Raw genomic sequence first — 25,360 nt, 5'->3', positions numbered from 1 at the left:
TTTTTACGGATTTTGCCACATTTGACTTTTGTTCTCCATTTAACTTACATTTCAAGGATCTGCTTTTCCCACTCCAATTGGGGGAGGCGCATTGAGATTCCCTGCAGTAACATTTAATGCCAGTGTTATTTTTTTTATTTCCTCTTTTTTTCTTCCCATTAGAACAATTTACTTCCGCCTGCAACTACTAACGACTTATTCCAAGTATCATGCAAAATACAATTTTCCATCCCTGGAATAAGTTTCATCTGTGATTGGCAGAGGTTGCTGTTCTTCTGTGCCAGGCAGTGTGTGAAGTCCTTTTTGTGTATGTGTATTGCTTATAAATAAATTTTTATTTTAGAAAAATTTTTATGTAAGTATAGTTGATTTACAATAAACTTTTAAATGCAACTATTATTTTGAAACTGCTTTATGTGTAATAAGAAAGTTTTCCACCGTCCATCATTTACAGACATAGAAGGGTGAAGTAGGCATATGCATGCTATATTTGCTGTGCCCTCGCTGAATCCAGTTATTTGACAAATGAGAAAGCTGAAGTGATTTTTCTATAATCACAAAACTGGATGCATGGGATACTGAAGAAAGCAAAATATGACTAATAAATATTAGGAAAAAATGGTAAAAAAAATTCAGTGAGTTGAGTTGGATTTAGAATCTATGTATTCTGCTTCCTAAAACAGTACCTTAGGGCTTCCCTGGTGACGCGGTGGTTGAGAGTCCGTCTGCCGATGCAGGGGACATGGGTTCGTGCCCTGGTCCAGGAGGATCCCACATGCTGCGGAGCGGCTGGGCCCGTGAGCCATGGCCACTGAGCCTGCGCGTCCGGAGCCTGTGCTCCGCAACAGGAGAGGCCACAACAGTGAGAGGCCCACGTACCGCAAAAACAAACAAACAAACAAAAAACAGTACCTTATTTTCCCCCTAACTGCTTCATCTAGTATGTTCAGAGATGTGTTTTTTTACTCATTACCTACAAATGTAAATCATACTACTCATATGAACTTTAGGTAATTCTTTAAGAGTCCTGGCGGAAGCAGAGAAATGACAGGTGAGAAAAGCCCACTGTGGTGGTTTGAAGTGCAGCAGAGGCTGGAGCTCTCTAAGCAAGAAACGGAACCAGGCACATTAACTGAAAACATGATCTCCAGGCAAACTACTGTGGATACTTGTTTCTACCTTTCCTCCTCCACTTCCTCGGTCCTCATGCCATTTGACGTTGTTGCACAGGCTATGACAAGCTGCTGGTTACACACGGGAGTGAGAAAGATTACCAAAAAAAAAGAAAAAATGGACAGCCCGGGAGGTTTATGTGAGGAAGGGTGATTTTTTTCGAACTATGGGAGATGTAGTAGGCAAAGTACTAAAGATGACCCCCTGAAACTGCCATCCCCTAATTATTCAACCACATGCTAATCTTGGCACTGTTGTGAAGTGACTTTGCAGATGGAATGAAGGTTGTGGGCTTTAAATGGGCAGGTTCTCAATGGGAAGATTCATATGACCCTGAAAAGAGGAGAACTGTGTCCGGCAGAAGGAGGATGAAGAGACAGAGAGATGCGGCAGAAGGAGAAGAGACTGCAAGTCCTCGATGCAGGAAGAGGGCCATAGACCAAGGGACTAGAAGCTGAGGACGACTCTAGAAGCTGAGGACGACTCCTAGCCAACAGCCAGCACAGAAACAGAGACACCAGTCCTATACCTGCAAGGAACTGAATTCAGGCGAAAACATGCATGAGTTTTGAAGCAGATTCTTCACAGAATTTCCCGATCAGAACCCAGCCAGCTGACATCTCGATTTTGGTCTTGTGAACCTGGGAGTGGAGAAACCAGCTAAGCCAACCTGAACTTCTTACCGATAGAAATGTGTCGTTCCAATAAATATGAGTTGCTGTACGTTGCTAAGGTTGTGATAATTGGTTCCAGCAGCATAAAAAGCTAATATAGGAGGAATGAGTATGTGCTAGGACTGTACTAGGACTGTACCAGGCCCATATTCTCCCTCAGTTCTCATCACATTCTGCAAATCCCTCACATTTTACCATAGTCTCTTAGTGTTAGAATCTCCTTGTGTTCATCTTTGTATCTCCTATGTCTAGTTCATCCTTTGGCACCTGAAAGTGATATAACATAAGCACTAAGATAGCACTTAATTTTTGCTACTTAACATGTATTAACACTAATGTTACTTAACATATATTAAACAATCCAAATCTCATGGGATCCCCTTGGCCGTAGGTATTATTACCATCCTCATTTTACACAGGAGAGGACTAGGGCATGGTGAGTTAATCCAGGCAGGCTAGCTGCACATCCCACGCTCAATACTACATTATGTTGCTATTTGCTAAGTGGATATACTGACACCCACAATCATCAAGGAACGTTGGCATTTGCCACCGTTGAAACTTCCCCTACCTGTTTTGCTGTCACTCATTAGTTTCCAGCAATGCAATGCCTCCAAAATATAGCTCAAGAATCTGCCATAAATGATAAGCGAGCATCATATACCATCAGTGGAAAGATGTGATTCTGAAATGTTAACTACTGAATTATTTTAAGTCTCTCCAAAGTGCTCCAAAGCAATCCTTTGACTTTGCCCCTGTTTTCCCTGTGATTCCTCCCAAGTATTAAAGGATTCAGAAGTGTCAGTCAGCATGAGAGGGAGTTTGGGAACCTGTTCTGTCTTCTGGGAGGAGGTATCTTACCTTTCTAGTGTGCCCTGATAATAGGGCATATGATGTATTCAGAGATGGAAATGAGTCAATTCACAGATGGGGAATGATGATGCTGCTTGCACCTGGATAAACTGTTTGAGGTATATTTTCTTGTCCCAATTTGCTTTTCTTTCTGCCATCATAGCAGCTTCTCTGTCATCCCTGCCTAGGAAGATGTATTTGTAAGGGCAGAAAACGAAAGCAAAAAAATTTCCTGGGGAGAATTACTGATTTGTATTATTCTAAGGGCTTACACAATATCTGAAAGGATTTAAGACAGGGTAAAGAAAAATAATTTTGTGGGAAGAACAGATGTGGATGAAAATAGCAGAAGGTTAACAGGGTTTTCTCTCTGATTCACCTCGGGAGGCATTAGAATTATGGAGAAAAAGCGATCTCTGGGTCTGAGCATCAGGTACTGCAACCAAGAAGGTAATGCACCTGGAGGGGAGGGGCTATGGGGGAATCACTGGGAGATGCATCTTAGCCAGCCCTTGTGTGGATGCTTATACTCTAGGTGTGGCATAGGTACAATGGAGGGTTACTCCTCTGAATGCACATTGTAGATGGTGACACACTAGCAATTCTATGTTTAAATTTTTGAGGAACTGCTATGATATTTTCCACAGTGGTTATCCTATTTAACGTTTATTTTCTTTTTTAACTTGATGTTTGCTTCCTCACTGGGCTGCAAGTTAAGACTTATATGGGCTGGCCATTCAAGCCCATGTCTCTAAGACTAGTTCACAATGACGGGTATACAGAAGCCACAGTAACATTTGTTGACTAAATAAGTAAATAAATTCCACATGTATAAACTATGACCTGTTTGACAAAACTGGAGACAACAGACTTCACAATTTTAAACTATATTATAAAGCTGTAGTAATCAAAATGGTATAGTACTGCCATAAAAACAGACACATAGCTCAATGGAACAGAATCCAGAGTCTAGAAATAAACCCAGGCATATATCATCAGCTATTATTTGACAGGGGAATCAAGAATACTCAGTGAGGAAAGGATGATCTCTCCAATAAATGATGTTGGGAAAACTGGATATTCACATGCAAAAGAATTAAACTGGACTGCTATCTTATACCACTCACAAAAATTAACTCAGATTAAAAACTTAAATGTAATGCCTGAGACTGTAAAACTCCTAGAAGACAACATAGGGAGAAAGCTTCTTGGCATTGGCCTTGGAAATGATTTTTTGAATATGACACCAAAAGCACGCACAACAAAAGCAAAAATCAAGTGAGACTTTATCAAACTAAAAAGCTTCTGCATGACAAGAGATAATCAACAAATGAAAAGGCAACCTCAAAACAGTAGAACATATTTGTAAACCATATATCTTATAAGGAGTTAAGATCCAAAATTTATTAGGAACTTACACAACTCAATAGTAAAAAAACAAACAATCTGATTAAAAATGGGCAAAGGACCAGAATAGACATTTTTCTAAAGAAGACATGTAAATGGCCAACAGGTGCATTTTAAAGATGCTCAACAACACCAGTCATCAGGGAAACGCAAATCAAAATCATAACGAGCTATCACCTGACACCTGTTAGAATGGCTCTGATACAAGAAACAAGAGATACCTCTGAAAACAGGCATCTGGTTTCTCTTATTTTCCAACATTCCTCTTCCCATTCCGTTCACTTAATGCCTCAAAAATGAAATTAAGCCTTGATTCCTGTCTTTCCTTCACGTCCCACATCCAAACCTTCCGCAGATTCTTGTTTTAATAGAAAAATATAATCCAGAATGTACTCACTTACCCTGACTTGGCCAAAGGTGCTTCCCACTGCAGGACACACACAGTGGACCAGAAGAAACAGGAAAGAAGAAATGCAGCGACTTCTGTATTGGCATCACTACGTTGCCAAAACTTTCGTCCGGACCTTGAAAACAAACAAACAAATATTACAGGCCTAACCTGAGGGAGTGCAGCCCACTGTTCACTCACAGACCATAATGGAAGAAACTGCCTCTCTTGCCTGTGTGGCCTCCTTTGTTCCATTCTCCCTTCTTTCCTCTCTCCTACTTTCCCATTTTCTCTATTCACTCTTAATTTACTCTGCCTTTATGTTATCTTTCAGTTTATTACTTCAACTTTTATAAAACAGATATTATCTAAATCACATAATTTTGCATTTTTCTGACTATTTAGATTCAACGTTCAGAAGTTTAAATAATTACGTTATTCTGCGTATTGTCCAAGAAGCTTATATTTGGTAGCTAAACTGTTTCCTTTATATTTATTGCTTCCAAAAAAATTTCCCTAAATTTAGGTAAAATAAATGAAGAAGGACCCCTCAGTGAGCAGGAGACTGTCAAATATAAACTCCCTTACTGACATTTTCTTTTCCTTTTATTGGGGTAGGATATGACACAGGTATGAAAAGTAACAGTTGCCAAAGTGAACTAATGAGTATATTAATATTTATAAGGTGATCATTAAAGCATTAACTTTAATTTGAATGATAATGCTATGGGCAGACTTGCCACTGTATTCATTTCCATACTCAGACTTAATCCCTGTAAAAAAAAATTGTCCAAACCCAAGCCCCTCTTCAACTGAATATGATGAACAAAGAACTTTGCTAATCACTGTTGGAACATGATCTTGAACTGACTGCACTGTGGGAAGACAGTCTTGCTTTTATATACTACTGTCATTGTTTGTTTAATACCCAAGATTAAAAAAAAGAGAGAGAGAGAGAGAATTAGAGAAATATACACTGCACTTTCACTATAACACACTTGTTAGAAATCCTAGTCTCAGAAAATGTTCCAAATAATGAAGAAAAGTGAGTCTTTGATGATATAAGGCAATTCATTTTAGAAATACATGACGGAAGTTTTGAAATAACTTGAAGTGTTATTTAATTATCAGTTCATTGAAATTATGTATTACTGTAAAAGCTGTTTCATGTAGCATTGTTATTTTAAATTACTGGTGGTATAAACACATTTTTACGAGTCCATAAAAAAGTAAATTTCTTGTACCAGGGGTTACTAAAACTAGTACTATCCTGTACTTATATATTTGTGAATTGCATTGGAAGAACAATTGCAAATGTGTATATTTATTCAAAGTAATTTTTCCAACTTTTATGGTATTTGATCATAAACTCTTTCTTGGCCTGTTATTTTGATAAGAATACTGTGCATCTGAGATACAAGTATACAGCCTTTAGTGCACATTACTCATCATTAAAATCAAAATGATGATTTCTAACTTGTTTGTAGTTGTGAAAAGTAGATGCTTACAAATATATAAAGTGTCTAACAGCACTTGGAACATAGACGTTGCAAACAAATATTGCCTACCATCATCATCATTATCATCATCAACATCATTATTACTATTAGTAGTATTATATTCTATATTAATATTTGTTTATTTCATACTCTTACTTTAACTTTTTTTTTTCTGTGTTTAGTATGAACTACATTTCATTCAAGCTACTTTAAGGCAGAGATCACCTATTTTGCATTTTACCTGGAACCTAGGACTGTGCTGAACACACTGAAAGTGTTCAGCTTAATTCAGTTCATCAGACATTCATAAAATGTTAGATTTGCCCATCGTGTGTTTAAAAATAAGCCTAAGCTTCATTAGGCAGCTCTAAGCTACACAGTGTCCTCTCTTCTGTTTTGTCAATGTGATCTGCTGATTAAAGTGGGCAGAGTAAGGAGCGATGGATAAAGCCATGTCTGTCGTGACCTTTCTAATATCTTTGGTCCCCCTTCCAACTTAACCTTTTGCTTTATTTGACTGTCTCAGAGCCCAGTGCTGTGTTACCGACCCTTGCTCTTCTCTGATCCTCTTCCCAGGCTACAATAAAGTTCTGGAAATGTGCTGATATTTATAATTTCTAAATTAAATTGAGCTTCACGGTAATTCAGCAATTGTAATGATAAGAAAATGGCAGAGAGTTTCTCCTCCATCACCCTTTTCCTTCAGGGTCTAGGAAAGTACCACATATAATAGAAGACTAGCGATAGATATCCACAAGAATATTAATTTAGGCAGTGTGAATGTTATATAGTGTGGGTGTTATAATAATGATAATATTGTCTATTAATTACTGATCCTTTGCCAGGAATTTTGAGGTGTATTATGCATATTATCTAGTTAATTCTCATAACACCTTGTAAGATGGATATTATTACTCAGTTCAGAGAGGTTGAATAACTTGCCCAAAGTCATATGACTAATTAAGAGGGAGAGTTGGGACTTAGAGTACAAGTCATTATGATTTCAAAGTTCATTTTCCTTCTACTCTGCTGTGTTGCACGTCTATTTCAGGTTGTTATCTGTTTTCATACTTTTATACATTTATATGTCTCTAATTTTATAACTAATTGTACTTCCAATCACATCCTTGATTGCTGATTTTAACTTTATTTTTTTAATTAAGACTTTAGATTTTAGAGGAGTTTAAGGTTCATAGCAAAACTGAGGGAAAGGTACAGAAATTTCCCATATACCCCCTTCTGCAACACATATAGTCTTCTCCATTATCAACTTTTTCTACCAGAGGGGTATATCTGTTACAACTGATGAATATATGTTGACACATCATAATCACCCAGAGTCCATATTACTATGTTTTATTTTGAAATTCAGAAGAATCAGCTGTGATCTTCTTCCCCCTTATCCATCTATGTATCTATCTATGTATCTATCTCTCATCCATCCATCATCTATTTACCTATTTATCTATCATCATCTCTTTATAATTTCCTTTATGTTGTCTTGTAAAAATGACACCCCTCTTCACTTCTAAAAATAACACTTCAGTTTCTACTTTTTTTTTTTAAAGGGACTTAAAAAAAATTAATTAATTTTTGGCTGCATTGGGTTTTCATTGTTGCATGTGAGCTTTCTCTAGTTGCGGCAAGCAGGGGCTACTCTTTGTTATGGTGGGTGGGCTTCTCATTGCGTTCGCTTCTCTTGTTGAGGAACACAGGCTCTAGGTGCACAGGCTTCAGTAGTTGTGGCACGTGGGCTCAGCAGTTGTGGCTCGCGGGCTCTGGAGAGCAGGCTCAGTAGTTGTGGCACACGGGCTTAGTTGCTCTGCGGCATGTGCGATCTTCCTGGACCAGGGCTCAAACCCATGTCCCCTGAATTGGCAGCTGGATTCCCAATCACTGCACCACCAGGGAAGTCCTCAGTTTCTACTTTTGTCTACACATGGCCTTACCAGTTTTTGGATTTTATTCTCTGAAAACAAAAGGCATTGTAGTTTCCTTCATGAATGCACATCTCCTCTATATTAATGAATGACACATCTGACTCTTCCATCCTGAGTAAGAGGATGTGAATGACACCACTCAAGAGTTGCCCTTGATTTTAACTTACCATTTATTGTTCTTTTAGAATTCAAATGTGTGTCTCAAAAATTCTCAGTCCATGTCTTATGCTCCATACTCCATTTCAGACCTTCTACCAGGCACCTCAACTAAATGTCCCAAATTTAATGTATGTTCTTCAACTTATGCTAATTCCCCCACTTCCCAAATCAGGTAATGTCACTCTTCCCAGTAAGTTTTGCGTCATCTTGCCCTTTCCTTCCTTTTAGAGGTGCTATTTCATCTAATACCAAACCCAAATAATTTTGCTTTTAAAATGTCTCCATCTCCTCCTCTTCCATGATTATTTACCTAACTCAGGATTTTATCATAATTTGGAAAAATCCTATAAACGACCTTCATACTGGTCTCTTTGCCCCCTTCCTCATATTTCACAGATAGGATCTACTCATTCTGCTGCTAACGTCTAGCTCCAATTTCTTGTTCCTGTTTCATCTACTGACCTTCTCTTGATTTCCTTCTACCTTACTCTTTCTACACTAAACTTCATACTTCACTCAGAAAATACCTTGCCCTGTTAGGTTCTTTTTTTTTTTATTTTCCTATTGTGATGTTCATCTTCTTTCTATATCTGTTGAGATTGCCAGTCATTTTTCAAAGTTTATGTCAAATAACGCCTCAGTAAATTACTTCCTGATCTGCCAAGTAGAATTCAAATTCCTCTCCACCATAATTCTGTAGCAATTTTCACATAGACTCTAATATTATAGCAATGCTCTGTTACCATTTTATTTAGAAATTTAGAATATAACCTCTATAAAGTATAAAAATAATAACAGTCTTCTCATTTTCTTTCCCAAGAACACAAGCACAGGTTAAAGTACATATTTGATACTCAATAACTGCCAGTAACTTATCTAAAAGTCCTGATCCTGGGAATCAATCACCTTGTAGGTAACTTCTTACTATAAAAGCTCTTTACAGTGACATTTACTCACTATCTTCTCTAGCTCTTTTCCTACTCTGATGCACACACAGGAGAAATCACAGGCTTTACATACGTTTAAATTCTATCTGTATAATTTATAGCTAGTGATGTTGGGCCAAATTATCTAACTTTTTCTGACTGGTGATTTCTTCATCCAAAAGCTGAAAATCTCATTATTCTCAAGATTAAATGAGATGACATATGTGACCTGTCTTACAGGACCTGATACATATGCCATGCTTTGTAATCATAGCTTTCCTTCCTCTCTGCCTCTCCTTATCCATTCAAAAATCCAGTTCCGGGGCTTCCCTGGTGGCGCAGTGGTTGAGAGTCCGCCTGCTGATGCAGGGGACACAGGTTCGTGCCCCGGTCCGGGAAGATCTCACATGCTGCGGAGCTGCTGGGCCCGTGAGCCATGGCTGCTGAGCCTGCGCGTCCGGAGCCTGTGCTCCGCAATGGAAGAGGCCGCAACAGTGAGAGGCCCGTGTACCGCAAAAAAAAAAAAAAAAAAAAAAATCCAGTTCCCTATCACTTTTATACGTTGACGTTTCCCTAACATTCTCCCACTCAGAAATTCTGATTTTCTGTCTTGATTTTCCAGTGTTTTGTAGAAGGCATATCCCATGAATTACTCTTATATTTTCAAAGCAATCTGACTAACACTCCATGCATACTAGTACTCAATAGCATTTTCATGACTGAGCAGCATTATTGGAAGATGACATCATGTGCTGGCTCCCCTGGGCAGAGCAGAAGCAACAACAGTGCATGAGGCCTGAGTCTCCATTTTCCCTGAAACCCCTACACACCCTAATGCCCAAAGTTCATTCACCTGGCCTGGCCACTTTAGAGAAAGAGAGAGGAAGCAGTAGACTGAAGAGAACTACATTTATTTAAAAATGTTATCCAATTAACAACATGCATTGCACACTTATTTTTAGAAAATGTATTGAAAACTGATTAGATTTTACTCTATTTGTAACAAGATATCTATTGGGTTGGCCAAAAAGTGCCTTCAGTTTTGAAGTAGAAAGAAAAGACACATTTTCATTTTCACCAATAACTTTATGGAACAACGTATTCACCCTTTTGTTCCACTACCTTCTGCCATTTTTCAGGCAACTTCATAATTCCATCTTCCCAAAACTTTTTATCTTTTTGAGCAAAGAACTGGTCCAGGTACCTTTTACAGTCTTTCAGGGAATCAAAATTTTTTCCATTAAGAGACTTTTGGAAAGACCAAAATAAACGGAAATCTGAAGGTGCAATGTCTGGTGAAAAAGGCAGATGAATCAGAACTTCCCAGCCAAGCTGTAACAGTGTTTGCCTGGGCATCAAAGAAACATGCAATCTTGATTATCCTGATGGAAGATTATGCGTTTTCTGTTGACTAATTCTGGACGCTTTTCAATGAGTGTTGCTTTCAGTTGGTCTAAATGGGAGAAGTACTTGTTGGAATTAATTGTTTGGTTTTCCAGAAGGAGCTCATAATAGAGGACTCCCTTCCAATCCCGCCATATACACAACATCACCCTCTTTGGATGAAGAGCGGCCTTTGGTGTGGTTGGTGGTGGTTCATTTCACTTACCCCATCTCTTCTGTTCCACATTATTGTACAGTATCCACTTTTCATTGTCTGTCACAATTTGTTTTAAAAACGGAACATTTTCATTACATTTAAGTAGAGAATCATTTGGGGAAATATGGTCAAGAAGGTTTTTCCCCTTAACTTATGTGGAACCCAAACATCGAAGCGATGAACATAACCAAGTTGGTGCAAATGATTTTGGACGCTTGATTTGGATATTTTGAGTATGTCAGCTATCTCCCACGTGGTATAATGTTGACTGTTTCTCAATTATTGTTTCGATTTGATCACTATCAACTTCAACTGGTCTACCCGACCATGGAGCATCGTCCAGCAAGAAATCTCCAGCACAAAACTTCGCCAACTACTTTTGACACGTTTGATCAGTCACAGCACCTTCTCCACATACTGCACAAATCTTTTTTTGCATTTCACTTGCATTTTTACTTCTCTTGAAATAATAAAGCATAATATGTTGAAAACGTTGCTTTTTTTCTTCCACCTTCAATATTAAAATGGCTACACGAAAATTCACCAATTTGGTAAGTCTTTTTTTAAATGTACGCTGATATGATAGCTGTCACATACAATCTAACAAAATTGTTTCAAATGAAGTTAAAGACAACTAAATGCTACTAGAGCCATCTTATGGGAAAAAAATGAAAAAACTTTTGGCCAATCCAATATTTATTTCATTTTGAAACATTTATTTCAATCCAAAATTCAAACAGTAAATCAGGCTTGTATACATGACGTATACTTAGTAAAAATAAATGAATATGTACTTAATAGTAGTAGTGTAAACAATTTTTGTTTATCCACTTACTCTTATTAAAGAAATAAACTTTCCTCTTATCAGAGGAATACATTCTGGGGGTCTAATGCATAGAATAGTGACTGTAGTTAACAATGCCATATTGTATACTTGAAAGTTGCTATGAGAGTAGATCTTAAACATTCTCAACAAAACAAAACAGCGTGGTAACTATATGAAGTGATGGAGGTGTTAACTAACCTTTGTGGTAATCATTTTTCAATACATGCATGTATCAGATCATCTTATTGTATACTTTAAACATACACAATGTTATACATCAATTATATCTCAATAAAGCTGGAAAAACTTTAGGAAAAAAATGCATGTAAGAAATAAAAATAAATTTAAATCTAAGACAAGCATCAGAGTAGGCTGTATTAAAAATAATGGATTAGAATACAGTGGACCAGTGTTCTTTCTGACTTAACCAGAAGATTAATTCCTAAGTATTACCTTTCATGACAATGATGGCTATAGTTTATTAATTATTCACCAGGTATTTGAATTCACTTCCTCATTTAATCTTAATAAAAACCCTATAAGGTAAGCGCTGTCATTATTGTCTTTTCATAGGGTAAGCATAGTCAGTCTAAATAACTTGCCCAAAGTCACAGAGATAGTAAAGGGTGATGCAGGACCTTGAACTCGGGTTGACCTCAAAAGCCATGCTTACAGCAGCACTGTGCTCTTCTTACTCTGACTTAAATTTGAGTCGACCTGAGAGTGTTTTGCCTTCTGACCTTCCTATCTATACCTCACCTTCTCTAGTTTTACATAATAAAAGGCAACTTAAAAGCAAAAAACAGATTGTAGTAAGTGCCAAGTTTGCCAACTGGCTCCTTTATCAAAGTGAAGCCAATTAGAGTTTCAAAGAAAGAAACTTGAAACAATGTTGGATATTATGGTTAGGCTGACAGTTCATTGCACCTAATTCACAATGCAGGAGAAATGTCACCACAGATGGTTGAGGCTGAAAGGGAGACAGATGTCACAGAGTCCAGCCCCCTAATTTTATAGAAGAGGAAATTGAGGCCCACAGAGGTTAAATGACTTGCCTAAATGACTTTCAATGAACAATAGCAAGAAAAATTACCACTGCAAATATGTAGTATTTCAGGTTTATTATGGAGTTTTGTGGGCTTGCTTGGGAATATAACTATTGTTTATATCATTGTGTTTGCAGGAAAGTATGTGGTAAAAAGTTAAAAATAACAACAACAACAACAAAAACAAACAAAAAACAAACCCACTACTACCTCATCCACTAAAGGAATAAAATAAGAACTGAGTAGGTGAGGCAGGATTAGAACAGTAGGTAGAAAAGAAACAGAGAGGCTGAGAAATGTGAGAGAGAAAGGAAATGTATGATTACAATGAACGACTAATGTGCCATAGTTAGTGCTACACACATTGTTTTTTTCAATAACTGTAAAAGTACATTTTTATTAAATGGCCTGAGCTTGATACAGAAGAACTTATTCTTGGAAGACCAATAGACCATTGCAAAAAATGTATTTTTCAGACATGGAGTTCCTGTGAACATTCAGACTTTTTGCAGCAACAGAGAATTTAAGTCCAAATTAATGCATTAACTCATTTTCAAATTTAATTTATAGCAAGTGCTTACTATGTGCAAGGTGTTAACGCATTTGGCTGTGTATCATACACTCCTTTTTTGGTCTTTACATTTTTATATATTGCCCTACTAATTTAAAACATCATTTACCATTTCATATGCATTTTCCCTTGAACACGCTTACTTTTAGCTAAGGAACAAGGAAATTAATTGTTCAGGCACTTGCTACTCTTAGCACTTACAGCATTAACGGGAGGAAGGAGAGAACCACAGGAGAACAAAACCACCAGAGTACATCCAGGAGCGTACATTGATTCTGTGAGTGTTCATAATCCAAAGAAGGATGTGAATGGCTCGGGGGAGCCTGCCTGCACTTAGACCTCTTCTCCCGCAAAGCCATAAGCAGGAAATGCTGTTACTGCCTTTGCAGGATTGGTAATGACTCCTTCGCCTGCCTCCCATGCTGCAGGTAATGGCTCACCCGTGCAATTACCTTCTTTTGTCTTCTCAGAATTCAAGATAAATTATTTCAACCTCTTTGCAGGGGGCATTTGAAACCAAAGTTACTTTTAGGGAGAAATTCATTTGTTCATGTAAGATGCAGAAGTTGTTGCTCCTCAGGCAGCTGAGGGAAAGTGAAAGGCACTTCCAGTCCTTTTAAAAGGCAGATTCTGATGTTTAGCTTGAGATCAAAGAGAAATTCAGGGAAGGAGGGGAAGTAGAGGATAGACCAGAATGTACAGCACTAGACCCTTTGAAGGCACTGCCATTACATTTCTGATCTTTGAACTCAGCAACTTATTACATGAAGATAAGCTGAATCCCTTGCAGCTGTGAAACCAACAACCAGATAGATAACTTCAACAGTGTGTACCAACATTTAAAAGAAAAAAGAAGGCTACATTCTTAAACATGATTAATGCAGACAGACTTTTTCTTATACCTGTAAACACAATGAAAGAGATTAAAACAGTTTCTGGTATTTATGGGGTCAAAATCACGGCTTTTGGGGGAACGTCTTGCAATTCGTCCAGCCCACATGGAGTCTTTTTGGTATAGCATTATATTTAAACACTCAACTCTGGACTCCATCTACCTGGATTTGACTTCCAGTATCTCTACTTATCAGCTGTGAAAGCTTGAGCAATTTGTTTAACTTCTCTGTGCTGAAATTAACTCATGGATATTAAAAAAAAAAAGGTTAATAGGATTAGGGCTGATTTTGAAAGGTTGCTATGATTAAATGTCATATCATAAGTTCTCAATAAATATTAGGTATTATTATTATTCATCACATTCTGCGGCAAGATGGTTTTCTTTTTGAATGACTTCATTTTTCAACAATGTTACAGACAAAGCTGCACAAACATACTCAGCTGAATGTACAGTTTAAACTATAATTCTGCACTAAATGACTTTCAAGCGTACATCTAACAGAAATCCTGGTATCTAAGTCTTGACAGACCACGGATGGCTCTTGTACTGAGAGGAAACTGATTCTTCCCCTTTCTGCTTGCTCAAATTCTAAGAGGGGAGACAAAAACAAAACAAAAAACAAACAAAAAACAGAGACGTTTTGGCAAAAAGGCAAGTTACTTGGGGCTTGTACACATTCCCCCTCAGTCAGCGAGACTGCTGTAAAGTTTCTCAGCACCTGGTATTGATCTCAATTACACCCCGATTGTTTCCTAAATTTATCCTACCTGAAGCGACAGAGGCTGGAAATCCATCACATTTTATTGCCTTGACTATGGGGACACCCACAAGATACAATTTCAAAGCAATGTGCACAATGTCAGGTGTTTCAAGTGCAATTTAATCCATGGGGAAAGAAATGGCTGTGAGAGCAAGCACTTATTTTATTCCTTCCCATCTCTATCTTCACCTTTGCCTTGGTTGATACATATTTATCATCTGCTTGTATGTTAATGTATGTTTTTTCCTCTTTATTTTCTCTTTAAGTGGTTCTGCTGACACAATAGACACTGATGAGATTCTTAAACATTGTGGTAAGTATTTAAAGGAGAAGGAAGGATTCAGGGCTCTGATATTAAGCACGTATTCAGAGGAAAGAATGATATTTTCACTGTGGTTTTAAGTATTTGAACCAATTTTGATTGAAACCTATAATTCTGGGGCAATGGTATGTTTTATCCAATTTGTTTGCCATCTGTTAAACACGTATGCTAGGACTTTGGTTTGGATGCAAGTTTAAACTTGATATATCATTATAGTAATAGTGCTTTAAAAAGTCTCAAAATACATAAATTTAAATAATATGGCCTGCAAAATAATTCTCTTAGATATTGTATGATAAGTTTTGATCCATGCCCTTTAAGTTTTATACTAGATGAACGTTTTTATGAACCACGTTAAAATTATTTCCGTTTTCAAGAGAACCTTAATTTGACTAAAATTTGTTTTATCCATTTAGATTCTCTAACTAATCTTTAGTTTACATTTGACCTTTAGTTATGTTCATAAGTCACATTCAGAGGATGAAGATTTTCTACCACTGTAGGTACACAAAATAATGTGTTACAGAGTCTGAAAGCAATTCCAAGAGAGACAGTCCTTAAATTTTTGGGTCAATGGTGACATTACTGAAATATCAGAATAGCTTCTGAAGGTGACTACTGTGCTAAAGGGGGCAAAAACACTTGAGCACATACATTTTGGAAGAGTTGTTAAAAATATCAGTGTCAGTACACCTAGACCTCTCAAGCTCCCTTTAAAACATAATAACCTGTTTGTAAAATGGGACAGACCTCTGAGTTCTAACAAAAAGTAAAATTATTATTGTTCAGACACTAAATTGCTAGTGAAAATGGTACTTCCATTAACAGTCCAAGATGTAAAATATATTTTTTTAGTGTATTAGTGCCAAAGAGACAAAATGTTTGCTAAGTGCTAAAATATCAAAAACACTATATTAGGCACTATTTTTGGGAAGGAGAGACATTAATTCTTTTGGGAAAGCAAGTCCGATTTTACAAACTTATTTTCTCCCTCCTTAAACTCGAATTGTACCCTGTATAAACCTCTGTTTTGCCACTTATCTCGAAGTATTTAAATTATGTGTTTAGGTTTTTGCCCCTCCCACTAGACCCTGGAGTCTTTTAGAACAGGGATCCTACCGTATTCACTGTGGTATCTGCAGGATCTTACGCAATGCTCAGCCCATAGTATATCTTTCCTAAATACTTGATAAATGAGTGAATGAATGATTCAGTGAAAGCAAGCTATTTGAGCCAATTTATTTGTACCTTCAAAGAGTGAAATGTAACAAAAACAGATCACAGATGGAATATGGAAAACAGAACTCTAGTGTCTTCTTTGCCATCGACTTACACGTCACTAAGTTCTTCGAAATGAAAAAATCCACATCTGTGATAAGAAGTGACCTATCTTTGAGACGAAGCAGTTCACTGTAGAGCTTACAGGAACTTTGAGAGGGAAAATGAAATATTGTATATAAAAACTTTGGGGACTTCTGCATCTCAGTTTTGACACATAAAAAGCTTCGAAGTCATCACTTCTATCCTTAAAACAAGTAAAAGATAAACTAACTGAAAAATCAATGGCTGTTCTTGTTCTTTCAGAGAACTATGGTGAACAGCATAAGACACCACCTCAAAATCTGGAGGGACAGGTCAATGCAGAAAGTCAAAGTCAAGATCTTCTGGGGGGAGAGTGTCCACTAGCTCGAGGCAAGAAACTTCAAGGAGGGAGCTGGAGGCTTGGGGAACCCTCACAGTTTCATAGGTTTTGCTTCCAGGAACTCCACCAGGTTCTAACAGCAAAAACCCTAGTAATAGTGCTTCCTGGGTGGGAGGACTGGGAGGGAAATCACTGTACAATACACCTGAAGTGTTCTCTGTAACACAGGGCTGCTCTCTGGGGGAAAAGACTTAACCAGGGCGTCGGAGGAAGCGCATTCTCCCCACTTTAGACACTTCCTGCTTTCCTATCTAAGAGAGAAAGAGCTCCCCCACTAGAGAAACACTTGTGAAAGTCACAAGTCTGAGACATAGGCACACTGAAAACTGAAATGTAATCATTATAGAAAACTTCCCCTCTCTCACACATTACTGCCAAACAAACAGGGTTCAAGTATGACAGGTATGCATTACAGCAAGACACAGGCTCCATCTGAGGAGTACACAGAGAAACCCAACACGGAGAGGAGAGAAGGAAACTTACATTGCAGGAATTGGAACCTTCTGACGTTTACAGCTCCAGCAAACATTAAACACAACCCAGTTCCTAGCCAGATTGACATAGAGCCTCACACTGAAGGTCTATTTACCTCACTTCGCATTATTCAACACGAAATAATCAGCTTTCAGCAAAAAAATTACAAAGAATGTCGAAAGGCAAGGAAAAAGATACTCTGAAGAGATAAAACAAATATCAGAACCAGACTCAGATACGACATAGAATTGGAATTATCAGACAGATACTTTAAAATAACTATGATCAGTATGTTAAGAGCTATATTGGAAAAAGCATACAGCATCAAGAGATGTGTAATATAAGAAATTGAAACCCTAAGAATCAAAAAGAAATGCTAGGAATAAAAATGCAACTGCAACAAACACTGCAACAAAAATGAAGAAAATCTCCAATGGGTGCATCAGTAGAGTCAACCAAAGGAAAAATCAGTGAGCTTAAAACATATATAAATAGAAATGTTTCACCTGAAATACAAGGGAAAAAATAAAATAAACTATTTAAAAACTTCAGGGCTATTTCAAAAGGTATAATATATGGTTAATTGGAATACCAGAAGGAGAAGAAAAATAGAACAGTGAAGAAAAAATTATATGAAGTAATAACAGCTGACATTATTCCAGAATTAATGACAGACACCAAACAAGAGATCCAGGACGCTCAGAGAACACCCAGCAGGTTATTTAAAAAAAACAAAAAAACAAAAAAACAAAAAAAAAAACAGAGGGAGCGGATATGGAGATATATGTATACACATAGCTGATTCACTTTGTTATACAGCAGAAACTAACACAACACTGTAAAGCAATTATACTCCAATAAAGATGTTATAAAAACAAAACAAAACAAAACAAAACCACATTGAGGCATACCATGTTCAAACTACAGAAAACCAGAGACAAAGAGAATATGTTAAAAGAAACCAGAGTGGGGAAAAACAAAAAACACCTTACTTTAGAGGAACAAGTATAAGAATTACAGAGGTCTTTTCAGTAGAAACCATTCAAGCAAATAAAACTATGGAGTGAAATATCTAAATGGTTGAAACAACAACAACAAAAAACACATCAAAATTATTTATACAGTGAGATTATCTGTCAAAAGTTAAAGAGAAATAAAAACTTCTTAGAATAAAGAAAATCTGGGGGAATTCATCACCAGCAGACCTGCCCAAGTTATTTAAAAAAAAAAATTTCTTCAGGAGAGAGAGCAGGAAGATGGCGGAAGAGTAAGACGCGGAGATCACCTTCCTCCCCACAGATACACCAGAAATACATCTACACGTGGAACAACTCCTACAGAACACCTACTGAAGGCTGGCAGAAGACCTCAGACCTCCCAAAAGCTCTATTTACAATAGACCGGAGATGGAAACAACCTAAGTGCCCATCATCGGATGAATGGATAAAGAAGATGTGGCACATATATACAATGGAATATTACTCAGCCATAAAAAGAAACGAAATTGAGCTATTTGTAATGAGGTGGATAGACCTAGAGTCTGTCATACACAGTGAAGTAAGTCAGAAAGAAAAAGACAAATACCGTCTGCTAACACATATATATGGAATTTAAGGGAAAAAAATATCATGAAGAACCTAGGGGTAAGGCAGGAATAAAGACGCAGACCTCCTAGAGAACGGACTTGAGGTTATGGGGAGGGGGAGGGGTGAGCTGTGACGGGGCGAGAGAGAGTCATGGACATATACACACTAACAAACGTAGTAAGGTAGATAGCTAGTGGGAAGCAGCCGCATGGCACAGGGATATTGGCTCGGTGCTTTGTGACAGCCTGGAGGGGTGGGATAGGGAGGGTGGGAGGGAGGGAGACGCAAGAGGGAAGAGATATGGGAACATATGTATATGTATAACTGATTCACTTTGTTATAAAGCAGAAACTAACACACCATTGTAAAGCAATTATACCCCAAAAGAGATGTTAAAAAAAAAAAAAAAAATTTCTTCAGGAAGAAGAAAATGATATAGGCAGTAACTCAAATCTCCAAAAAAAAAAAAGTGTATATAAAGGGATAAATGGTGGCATAAATAAAAATATCTTATATTTAATTCTTAATTGAGGTAAACAATAACTGTTTAAAGTAATAATAGTAGGAAATTCCTTGGGGTCCAGTGGTTAGGACTTGGTGCTTTCACTGCTGGGGCCCAGGTTCCATCCCTGGTTGGGGAACTAAAACCCTGAAAGCCATGGGGTGTGGCCAAAAAAAAAATTAATAATGGTAACAATATATTGGGTGATAAAAACATGGATAAGTGAAATGAGAGACAGCAATGTATACACAGGGAAAAGGAGGGAAAAATCAAGAATACTCTGGTATAGGGTATCTGTGCTACCCTAGAAGTGGTATAGTGTTATTTATTTATTTTTTTTTTTGCGGTACGCGGGCCTCTCACTGCTGTGGCCTCTCCCGTTGCGGAGCACAGGCTCCGGACGCACAGGCCCAGCGGCCATGGCCCACGGGCCCAGCCGCTCCGCGGCACGCAGGATCCTTCCGGACCGGGGCACGAACCCGTGTCCCCTGCATCGGCAGGCTTACTCTCAACCGCTGCGCCACCAGGGAAGCCCGGTATAGTGTTATTTTAAAGTAGAGATACATTAGTTAAAAATGGGTATTGGAGAGCTTCCCTGATGGCGCAGTGGTTGGGAGTCTGCCTGCCGATGCAGGGGACACGGGTTCGAGCCTCAGTCCGGGAATATCCCACGTGCTGCAGAGCAGCTGGGCCTGTGAGCCATGGCCGCTGAGCCTGCACGTCCGGAGCCTGTGCTCCGCAACGGGAGGGGCCACAACAGGGAGAGGCCCGCGTACCACAAAAAAAAAAAAAAAAAAAAATGTGTATTGGAAATTATAGGTCAACAAACAGAAACACTTTTTAGAAGTATAATGTATAGTGCGGGAATAGAGTCAATAATAATATAATATCTATGTATGGTGATAGATGGTAACTAGACTTACTGTGGTGATCATTTTGTAATGTATAGAAGTATCGAATCACTATGCTGTGCACTAGCAACTAACATAGTGCTGTAGGTCAATTATACTTCAACAAACAAACTTATAGAAAAAAGATCAGATTTATGGTTACCAGAGACAGGGGGTAGAGGGGGGTAATTGGATGAAAGTGATCCAAAGGTACAAACTTCCGGTTAGAAGATAAATAAGTACTAGGGATGTAATATACAACATGATTAATATAATTAACACTGTTGTATGTTATATATGAAAGTTATTAAAAGAATAATACTAAGAGTTCTCATCACAAGGAAAATATTTTTCTTTTTTTCTTTTGTATTTATATGAGATGATGGATGTTCATTAATTTTATTGTCGTAATCATTTCATGAGGTATGTAAGTCAAATCATTATGCTGTACACCTTAAATTTATACAGTGCTGTATGTCAATTATATCTCAATAAAACTTGAAGAAAAAAGTATAATTGGGGCTTCCCTGGTGGCACAGTGGTTGAGAGTCCACCTGCCGATGCAGGGGACACAGGTTTGTGCCCCGGTCCGGGAAGATCCCACATGCCGTGGAGCGGCTGGGCCCGTGAGCCATGGCCGCTGAGCCTGCGCATCCGGAGCCTGTGCTCCGCAACGGGAGAGGCCACAACAGTGAGAGGCCTGCGTACCGCAAAAAAAAAAAAGTATAAGTGATATGCCAAAAAGCAGTTAAAATGGAAACATACAATGCTCAACTAAAACCACAGAAAGATAAAAAAGAGGGGAGCAAAAAAAGAGAATGAATGCAACAAATAGACAACTGCTACAAATATAGTTGATATTAATCCAACTATATTAATCATCACTTTAAATGTGAATGGAATACATACATCAATTAAAAGAGAGACTATCAAAGTGGATAAAAACAAAACAAAAACAAGACCCAAGCATATGTTGTCTATAAGAAACCTACTTGAAGTATAAAACTCAGATAAAAGTAAAGTACGGAGAAATATATACAATGCTTACACTAATCAAAAGAAAGCTGGAATAACTGTATTAAGACAAAGTAGACCTCAGAACAAGGAAAGTTATCAGGGATAAAAGAGACATTACCTAATGATGAAGGAGCTGATTTTCTGAGAAGACATAACAATCCTGAAATATATGCACCTAATAACAAAGTGTCAAAATACATGAGAAAAAAACCCAGTAAAACGGAAAGGATAAATCAAAAATACCCTGTTATAGTCAGAAACTTCAACACACCTCTCTCAGCAATCAATAAATCAAGCAGGTAGAAAATCAGAAAGAATAAAGTTGACTTGAGCAGGACCATCAATCATCTTCATCTAGTTAACATTTACAAAATATTCCACCAAAAAAAAAAAAAAAAGGCAGGATACATATTATTTTCAAGATCACAAGGAATAGTTACCAAAATAAACAGACTAAAGGGATAAGTATTTGCCTACATAGAGCTTAAATTTTACTAGGAGAATAGAGACATTAGGCAAATAAACTAAAAAGTATATAAATATTGCTATAAGGGAAAATTAAGCAGGATGATGAAGTAGAAAATAACTGCATAGGAGGAGAGACAGATTTTTAAATAGGATTGTCAGAAAGGCGTTTTGTCAAGTGTTCTCCACTTGAGTGGAGACCAGAATGAAGTGAAGGAAGTAGCCACCTTGGAGGAGCAGGATTTCAGGGAGCTGGAACAGAAAGTACGAAGGACCTCAGGACGTGTGAGTTTGTTGTGTCTGAGGAACAGCAAGAAGGCCAGTGAGACTTGAGTGGAGTGAGCAAGAGTAGATGTATAAAGTGAACTAAATGGAGTTTCAAGGGACAGGATCACAGGATCTTTTAAATCATAGCATAGGGACAAGATCACAGGATCTTTTAAATCATAGCAAGTATTTATTCCTATTAAGATGGGAAACTACCGGGGATGGGATCCGATGAGTGATGTGACCTGACATAATTCTGGCTGCTGTGTGGAGACAAGGCTCTGGGGAGGAGAACTAGCAAGAGTGGAAGAAGGGACACTCATTAGAAAGTTATTGCAACTTGGGCAGGAGTTAATGGCTACTTGGGTTACAATGCATAGTGCTGGAGGAAGTAGAAAATGGTTATGTCAGGGTATATTTTGAAGGTAAAGATGGCAATGCTTGCTGATGGATAAGATATGAAATATGAAAAAAAGTCAAGGATGACTCAAGGATCTTGGGTATGTATTGATGTATATTTGAATACACACAACTTTTATACGTATCAGTCAATCTAAACATTTAATCTCTAATACAGCAGTGAGCGTAGATCATTTAACTCTGTGAGAACTGGAAATACATCTGTAGTGTCTACCACTGCAACCCTGCATCTTAGCACAGTGCCCAGTACATAGCAAACATTATAGAAGCTGGTTAAAAAAATTAATGGAAATCAGTGATAAGAGAAGAATTTCCTTAATGTCTGGGTTGAATAACACATAGCTTCTTCAAATTAAAAGGGCTTGATTTGAAGTTTGGAGGCATTCTGTGAAAAATAATTTACTAATGAGTAGTCTCCAAAATCTCTGGCTAATTACCGTGGATTTATAAAGGCAATGGAAAAGTGCAGCTTGCTCACTGCTTCCACCCACTAGTGACTTTAATAAATGTCATATCAGAACACGCTGTATGTGTGAAATATGCATGAATTAATTTGAGTTTAACTTTTTGGTTTAGAAGTCTTTGCTTTCTTCAGAGGATTCAAATTAGCATAGTTAACACAACATTAACTTTTCATCAGAAGAGACTTCAGTTTTATATTACTCTGACCCTAGCCTTCAAATCCCATACAGGTTCCAAATGCCTTTTTAAATATTATTATTATTAATTATGACCTTCAGGGCTCTCTGTCATCTCCCTGTCTACCCATTTCTCTCAATCCATTTCCATTTATTCTGCTTTCCATTTGCCTTTTCTGTTTTTCACTCCCCTTAATATACATATCTACACACCTAGTATTTTTTTTTTAAGATTTTCTTTTTGTTCCTCAGGTTTTTATTCAGTCTTCCCAATATGTAGTTTTACCCACATTAAGTCATCAAATCCCTACCTAACTCAGTTTTAGAACCTGCTGATATAATCCCATAAATAACTTAAGATGAAGATAGATGAAATGTATGTACATTTGCAAACCTTTTTCTTCTCCCTTAACACATGCCAATTATTGCTTTTATGTTTATGTTTCATATGCATATTAAGCATTAATTCTAGGAACATAAAGAGAAGGATTCTCTCTGTCCTTATAGCCCAGGGTTGTGGAAGTGAGAGGCCCATGAGGATGAGCTGCTCAGATCTTTGAGTACAGTGACTATAAGTGACAGAGGGCTGGAGTATCAGTAATTCCAGTGGTGGCTTTCTTGTGCAGATGAGGGTCCACAGTGAGAGACAGTCACAGAGCTGGGCTTGATGCCCTCCTCCAAAAGTAACTGAGACCAGGTAGAAGCACTTAACCACAAAAAAGCCAGGAAAACATAGTTACCTGGCAAAATAGGAGGGGTAGCCAGGGTGTTTGACCTGCATGGAGGTGTGTAGATGCTTAACAGATCATGGTGTCCTTTGGAATAAAATAGACAGGCAGGAAATTATCGCAGGTGCTGCTTAATATTTATAAAACAAATAAAAATCAAGAGTGGAGGAGGAGGCTGAGCTTGGTCACCCCAATTAAAAAATTAAAAAGCTCCCTTCTTAACTCACAGGCCTGAATCAACAGTCAGATTCAGAATCCATTGCCAGAAGTGGCAGCTGGCAGAAGAATCCTCAAGACCATGGTAAGTGATAATTCTTCCAGTTTTGCTGCAAAGGCACCAAACACATTTACTCAGTGGAGAAAGGGGACTAACCAGGTATTAGGGGAATTTTGATGACTATTGGTTACAAAATCTGGTTAACAAGGTTTGGGACCTGGAGTCCTAAAGCATCACCATGAACCCCGTTCTATTTAACAATGGGTATATTGTTAAGGTCCACCAACTTTTGGTCAGGTATATCCATGAACCCATCAGTGGTCATTTCTCTGTCCTTGAAAGTGTAACTGGAACTGAGGTACTTGGCATTTGGCATGGCCACCATGTCGGTTCTCTATTCTGTCAGATAAGAGTTATTAGGGTGGAAAGGCCAAGTGAAATGTTCTGAACCTGCACAATCCTCCTCGCCTTCCAATCCCCACCCAGTCAAGGCAGTAAATTAAAAACACACAACAACAATATTGTACCCATGGAGGACTGCTGTTATTAAAAACATAATTGATGCAGAGGTGTTAGTTCCTATGATATATTCATTTAACTTGTTGCTCTGACCCACACAGACATTGAATGGATCTTGGAGAATAACTGCAGGCTACTACAAACTTAACCAAGCAGAAGGCCTGGTCATCTTTGCTTTGCCAGATGCAGTATCATTGCTGGAGAAGATTAAAGAGGTCTCAGGTATGGTACATGGCCATTGATATGGTGAACATCTGAAGGTATCCAGTCTCAAAGAATGCTGAAATGGCCTTATAATGGCTCAGCTGAAACACTAACTCAGAGGTAATACTTTGAAAAAATGGGTGTCATCCTTCAGGATGCAGCGTATATATCAAATCCAAGATTTCTACATGGTGTGGTGTTCTCTGTAGGATCTGGTGACCTTGGGGTAGAAGCAGTACCTACAACTTGGAACTATGCGGGTTGGCATTTCTGGCTCCCAAAAGGGATAGACTCCTTCTGTATTAGTCTTCTTGGACTGCTATAACAAAATACCACAGGCCAGGTGGCTTAAACTACAGAAGTTTATTGTCTCACAGTTCTGGAGGCTAGAAGTCTGAGATCAAGGTGTCAGGGTTGGTTTTATTGAAGCCTCTCTTCTCACCTTATTGTATTCTCACATAGCCTCTTCTTTTTGTGTGGGGGAGAAACAGAGCTATCTCTCTGGTGTCTCCTCCTTTCTCATAAGGACACCTATCAGTCCTATCAGATTAAGGCCCCACTCTTATGACCTCATTTAACCTTAATTACCCCCTTAAAGGCACTATCTCCGTATACAGCACAATAGGAGGTTAAAGCTTCAACCTATTAATTTTGGGGGACCACAATTCCATCCATAATACCTGTCACAGGACA

General features: G+C 38.0%; 1 long non-coding RNA gene across 4 annotated transcripts in view; it reads right to left on the bottom strand.

Moving 5' to 3' along the window:
- Positions 1-25,360, bottom strand: part of LOC307196841 — a 428,961-nt gene that overhangs the window by 327,792 nt on the left and 75,809 nt on the right. For all 4 annotated transcript variants that reach the window (XR_013831244.1, XR_013831245.1, XR_013831246.1 and 1 more), the window contains one exon: positions 4,508-4,630. This is a non-coding gene — a long non-coding RNA (uncharacterized lncRNA). The remainder of the gene's footprint in view (positions 1-4,507; positions 4,631-25,360) is intronic.

This window comes from Stenella coeruleoalba (genome assembly GCF_951394435.1).
Source record: "Stenella coeruleoalba genome assembly, chromosome: 14".
NCBI classification, from domain to species: domain Eukaryota; kingdom Metazoa; phylum Chordata; class Mammalia; order Artiodactyla; family Delphinidae; genus Stenella; species Stenella coeruleoalba.
The sequence above is the reverse complement of the archived record's forward strand: the minus strand, read 5'-3'. Positions and strand labels throughout refer to the sequence as shown.